The sequence below is a fragment of the Thermobia domestica genome, chromosome 15 (assembly GCF_964235325.1).
Source record: "Thermobia domestica chromosome 15, izTheDome1.hap1.1, whole genome shotgun sequence".
NCBI classification, from domain to species: Eukaryota; Metazoa; Arthropoda; class Insecta; order Zygentoma; family Lepismatidae; genus Thermobia; species Thermobia domestica.
This window is the reverse complement of record NC_137468.1, coordinates 134,733,806-134,741,108: the sequence shown is the minus strand read 5'-3', so window position 1 is coordinate 134,741,108 and position 7,303 is coordinate 134,733,806.

Sequence of the window (7,303 nt, the reverse complement as noted above, 5' to 3'; positions counted from 1 at the left end):
CGATAGGGAACTTAGAGAAAAGTTGTAATGTACCATTACAGTTGAAAGTAATGACAACTTTTTTTACGCACCCTGTACCTTGTAATTTTTTTTTATTTCGATTTCGGTTTAATTACACAATTTATTTATTCTCCTTACTTCAAATTAAATGTAATGAATCGAAAGGTTTCGTTAGTAATCATATTTTAACTGAATAATATATTTATTTATATTTGAATTAATTGTAAATCCCATTTTCGCATATACAAGTTGAATAGTTACAAGGTTTACCATTCTGACGTCATACCGAAACATAGTTCCGTCATTGGATATAAATTTTCTTAATTTCAGACCAATGTGGATTTTGGCCAGGTACCTAAACTTTCCCTCACCCCCTCTCACTAGTCCATAGTCACTTTCAGATCCGGTTATATCTGGATTTGCCAAATTTCTATTCTCTTTGTAATTTCCGCGACTGGAGGACTCCGTCCTGATTGGTGGAATTCTCCAATCCCTCCGTTTTCGGCGCAATATTATCATTCCTAGCTAGGACGATTTGTGAGTACAACCTGCAAAAATTTATTACCATTTTTTGTGCTGGAAATTCGAGAAGAAGCCAGGTAAAAGTTAATCCAATCATATAATAAACGCCGTATGATTATTTAGGAGCTCAAGAATCTGTTTTTTTAAAGGACAGTTAATAATTCAGTAAAACCAAGAGGAAATAGGAACCGGTTCATCAGACGCCATATTGCTCGTCATCCAATCAAGCTAGAATAGACGAAAATGGGAGAGTGATTTTTGATCCTTTTAAATTCAGTTAGGGATTAGGGACAATACGACCTGTTTGTGCATTTTGTTCGTGCATACAGTAAATGTGATTTTTTTATTACTCAGCAAGTTCATGTACATATTAGGTTTCGTAGTGTGATATTAATCATCAGAATGGCAGCTTAAATTACTAAAAGTAGCTCCTATTTCTCTTTCCAAATTGTCCCGGGTTCGATTCCCGGCGGGAGCTCATGTGGTTCGGATTCCACGTTAATCAGTAGGTCCACGTCTCATATAGCCTCGCTGCTGAACGGGACGTTAAACTCAAAATCAACTCAACTCTTTCCAAATTGAACCAGTTCTAGCGGGGGATTGGTCAGTTATTGTTTGTTTTAGGACCTTTTCCCCTCTCAGGGGAAGGGTCCCTCAATAAACCTCGTTAAGGTGCCCCCAGGGCATCAATCTTTAGTAATCATTTTGTAAACAATTGGTCAGGTCAATTGGACCTAGGGTTAACTCTTCTCATTTTGTCCCCCTAAAGTTTAATAGAGCCAACTCTATATACCGACAAGGAGTAATATTTTAAAGGTGCTTGCCTTTAATATGCATGTAATTAAATGGTGCTTGTTTAGTTAGTAGTTTTTATGTGTAGTATTTATAGTGGTGTGTGTAGTTAGTTGTTCTGTGTGAGTGAGTGATTTCTACTGTTAGGACAGTGTAGTTTGTATACTGTTCTTCCTTCTGATGTTAACGCGCAACGGAAATAGATTTTAGCATTAAAGTCGTCCAACGCAGAATTCAAAGAAAACCATGCTAGGCGACTTTGAATGGCCCGAGTCGCCAGCTTAGAGCATAGCTCCAAGCAACAGTAACGCATCCAAGTTCGGAATGTAGAGAGCCCGTACCCCAAGGAATCGAACATTTGCCATAGCTACATTCAGAAAGAACATATATTAATTAGATTAGCAAAACATTGATCAGAATACAACATATGTTAATACAGATTGGACCTGAAATAGAATTCGTAAATAAAACATATACATATACAAAACATAAATATTCACATAAACAACGTATCACATTATCTGTACACAATACTTATTTTATTTTCTCTTTTCTGACTATCTTTGACTTGTCCATAACAAAAATTCCAGTAATGTACAGATAAACAAAAGTAATACGATAAGTAAGATGTTTCTCAGTAATTCTTATTTTACTAGTGGTGGTATTAAATTTATAGGTAAATAGATATGTGTCGCTAGTCTGAAACAATTCTAACTGAGCTGTTTAGTTTATTTAGCTGTTTAGTTTCGATTGTAATGGTATATATAAAAATGGTTCTTGACATAGTTTGTAATGCTCATCTTGTAATTATTAGGGAATAATGTTGATTAGTATGTCGTTTAGTTAACATTACTGCTTATACATTATATTTGCTTTCATCTACTTTTATCACTATTCCAATTATTTCATTATTTTATATTTATATAATTATTACTTATTATTGTCATACAACAATCATTACTTTTTAAACAATCTTCGTAATATAAATATGTTTCTCGATTCTCTTTGTTTTTTTACGTATAAACAAACATACCTCAAGCTTCACCTGAATCAATTATAATAAGACAGCTTCGACACAAGATTCCCAAGATGGCACTACATATGAAACCTGTGTATATCTTCTAGTCGACTTCAAACATCTTCACCATGATTAATCTTATCAGCAACATCTTACGTAGAAAAGTTGGTGAGACTCGCAATACCATCTGCTGATTTTGAGACAGATAATGGGTCATCATTTACTTAAAATTTAGACAAAGTACCAACCAAAATTTAGATCATATTACAAGACATCTGATTTTATTAGTGAGAACCCGGAGTGGGTTCAACTATCAGCACCTCATTTTTACAATTTCCATCTCAATTCAATAAGACTACAAATTAACTTTAGGTATAATTTGAGGTAATTTTACGTTTCACTTCAAATCGCAACCAAACTTTTCCAGTTGCACAATTTACTATTTGTTACAACTAGTACTTTAACTTAATAGTTTTTGAACAAATTCTCTCCTTTTTAGTTTGTTTATTTTTTAACAAAAGAATAATTTATAACATCTATTTTTATTTACTTTCTCCTTTTTGTATGTTGGAATTTTATGGTGCAGAATTAGACCCTGTTCACCAACAAATTAAACAATTATGAAACAATATTTAACTTTTGTAATGTCCTCGCAGAACGCGGGGCATTACAAGTTCATATGCGTTAGTTTAATACCAATTGTCTAACTCAAAGCACACTAAACGAGAGTAAATATTAGATTTCTGATTAATAAGTACAAGTATATATTTCAGTACACGGTAAATTATGTCTCTACTACAGCGCCATCGTGTCCGTTTTCGCTAATCAATTGTTTGTTGACATTACGTCATCGCCCAAGTTAGTGACCTAGATTGTTTGATTTTGGCCTCTTATTTCTAAATTACATCCCATGGACATGGTTTTCGGTTCAAATGGGTGTACGTTTTGATGAAATAGCATGAGATCCCGTAGTTCTGAAAATTACAGCTTGCTAGGTCAAGTAGCAATCGAAATATCCATTGAAATCAAGAATGCCTATTTTCTTAATAAAAGTAAAACCCATATGCTGTTACTGTTTGTTTCAAAATGTAGTATTAAATTCTCCTTTCCCGTGGCTGTACAAAAATTTCATTGTTGCTTTAGTTTTATCAGCAAATCAAAAATAAAATCATCGTTGACAACTTAACTTTCAGTGAATACACGTATGATTTTTTTTAACTGCGAAGTAAATATGATTTGGGTGCTTTGAAACAAAGAGTCCGTGGTTCGATGAATGTTATCGTGTAGTGGTTTAAGCGCGACAGATTGTGATAATTATATATTTATTAGTGCGTAATATAAATATGTGAATGACCTGCGTGTAAAATGTCTGAAATAGGGTGTCTGTAAAATATTATTTCGTGTGGAAATGAGTAAATAGTAATTAAATGTAATTATATAATAATAATACGATTATAATGTGAAATGAACGAGATGATATGACACCTATATTTAAATGGATAGGCCTAGTGTATATTATATAGAGAAACTATGAATATGTTTACTAAAAATCTCTCGCGTTTTGACTTCTACACCAGTACATTCATCCAACCGAGTTTGCTATTTGGATAGTAAAGTGTATTTGGGAATTGTGTGTTACTTCGCATTTAAGGACCTCATATAACAGCCCCGGGTCTTAAGCCTTTCAACAGATAGGGTAGCATCATGTAGGAATTACTTTTAAAGGTTGACAGAAATGATAATTAAGAAAAATAACTACTATATCCTGTGATCAACGAAAAGTACAGGTTTGGTCATTCGTACCTTTAACATTCATTGAGTTTCCGAGATTTTTTTTGTTCCTTACATTATTTACTGGCGGTGTTCATATAGCAACTTAGATCGGACTATGTGGTTAAATCAACCGCTCCTAAATTAATATTTATGTCCATCGCGTACCCGGACGTCGACCCCTAGTCCCCTTAATTATTTTCGTTTCTTTTCTTAGTTTAATTAGATGATGGAAATTAACGACGCCGCAGACTTTGGCATGTCTGCGCAGGGTAGCCATCGATGATGTTTGGTCAGTGAAATCACCGATCCATAATTCAGTTTATTTTTTTTATTTTGGCAAATCACTAATTAGGGATATCTTAGCTATTATTTTACTCTAGATTCATTACTATTCTGGATTCTCTTAGTTTCTAAGAGGTCGGATGATTTTTTTCCTTTTTGAAATTCTAAATTAGCGCCTTCTCTAACCTTCCGGCATGGCCGGGGTTTCCAAGAATTCAACCGGATACAGCGAGGAGGGGAATTTCCTTAAAGCTTTCGTCTTTCTGAAAATTCCCTTGCGGGCACGGACTAGTTGTGTGTTTGGAGATAACTTTTGAGTTTACTTATTTAAGTAAACCACCCTCTTTCGGCATATGTGAACTTTTTGGCTGTGGGTTGTTATATACATAAATTCGACCATTCATCTTTCGTAGTTGTAGTGTTCTGTCTCCTCTCTTTTTATCTATCCTTCTTCTATTCCTTCTCTAAAGTTTTTTTATTTTTCCAACCTTCCCCCCCCGGTTCTGAAACTCATAACATCATACAATGTTCATATCAATTATTTTGATCGTATGTACTAACTGAGACATCGAGGAATACAATTCGTGGAGGTATTTCAGCACAACTCCACCACGGGAGAAACTGACGAGAAGGTACACTATGATTTCAGATTCCCAGAAATTTACTTGTTATTCATCGATCGTACAAATTATATCCATTGACTACTGATTTCTGGTTTTCTTTCTATTGATTGGTTATGTTTTGTATGTATTAGTCGTTTGGGCCCATTAGTTTCGAATAACCTTGATTTGTTTCTTTCTCTGTATATACATACATACATACATATATATATATAGAGAGAGAGAGAGCTCCTTCGTGGCTAAGCGGTTAGCGTACGCGCCTTTGGCGTGGGAGACCCGGGTTCGATTCCCGGCGGGAGCTCATGTGGTTCGGATTCCACGTTAATCAGTAGGTCCACGTCTCATATAGCCTCGCTGCTGAACGGGACGCTAAACTAAAAATCACCTCACCTCATATATATATATATATATATATATATATATATATATATATATATATATATATATATATATATGTACTTACATAGTTTGAAAAGTTGCGTGCCTGCTCTATTTGTTGTATTTCTACCTCTTATGTCAACTTATTAAATAACACCAACTATTTCTTTATACGCGGATCTTTAGTAAAATTGAATTATGATTGATTATCGGGTTTACATATAAAGTTCAATGTTGCAACCTTATGAGAAAAAAAGAATTTTGTTAGTCAGGGTTTTTGTTTATTTTGAGCCAAGCAAGTGTGAATACTTGTCGAATATAAAAAGGTTATGTAGAATTTAAACGTCGACAAAATACTAAGATTGATATTAGAATGAAATTTATTAAATTGAGTAATATGAATAAATAAATATATATGCGAGTATGTATGTAAAGGGCTCGGTATTTACCCTGGTTGTTTTAGGTTGCCATAGATTTTTTTGACACCCGACATTGACCAATTATATGTGATGTAAAGTATTACCGCGTAACTCGTAGTAAATGACACCTTACTGAATTGTTAGTAATGTTTGTAACTATTCAATTTTTTAATACTATGTTAAATTTTGCATGTAAGTGGAACAAGTAGCAGGTCGTAAGAAAACAAAACCCTAATCCTTATCCAAATTTATTTTGCGAGATCATAGTGAAATCAGTAAACTACGAAACAGTGCGCCCTGCCAACAAATCCTTCTATCAGTAAACTATGAAACAAATCCTTCCCATTGGATTGGAAACCTAACTGTTTGTCGTTCGTCAGTTCAGTGACTGAAATATTTTGACTCCACGATTTAGATCAAAAATCAAATTTTAGTGATCTTAATTTGAACTAAAAGTGATTAATAGTTTTGTAATGTGAATACAGGACCTAGATAGGTCCAAAGACCAAATTCCATTGAAATATCATATAGTATTATGAAAATATGTTCCCAATGTCTGTGACTAGATTCGATAATTTTTTTTTAATCTGAATTATTTTTCAAATTTTATACCAAGTGCGTCAAGTGACGAAATGAAAATTGTATATATAATATGAAGAAACTAAATTTTTTGTCTGTCGTTAAGACAAACGATTAAATACTCTCATGGACACCAATCACAGTGCGTAAAGAGAGTTGTAAAAGGAGTTACTATCCACGTGAGAAGAAAGACTCATAAAATTGTCGAAATTTCTCCTCTTGGGACAGAGACTCAATAAAATGCTACCAAAGTGCTTTTTTTAAGATTAATTAACCAATTATATTTTTTCTTTTCTTTTTCACCATGATATTTATTCATTGTACTGAATCTGAAATATGTTTAATGTTTAACTTTGATTTTTTCCTTCTCTCTTCGTCTTTCGTTTTGTCGATTTTTTTAATGTAATCCAATTTTTTAATATCTCTAAAAGTGAAATGTGTTATTTGATATTGTTGAAAGTAACAGATTTCTGTGCATGCCTATGTATTATTAATAATATAATTTTTTTTATTCATATATCAAACTTTCTGTTATGTCAAACTAAGTTTTCTTTTCTTGAAATGTAATAAATGTCTATAGAAATGTAGTTAGGTTAGTTTAATTCAACTAAATACAACCTGAAGTATACATTGTCCTGTATGAATGTAAGTGTGAGTGGAATGTAGGTTTAGTATTAAGCGCACTAATTATTTTGACATATATGTGTGACTTACTACAATTAATGGTAGTTGGCAATTAAAGTCTTTGAATGTCAATAATAACTTAATTTAAGTTGGCTCTATAAACGAAGCGAAAAGGACCGAAGTAACCTGAACGAATGATCATTATAGGAGAACTTCGAAAGTCAAAATTTTTCGACAAATAGATGTGTTACTCTGATTTTTTTTTCGATTCTAACATGCCATCAACTTCGTCATTT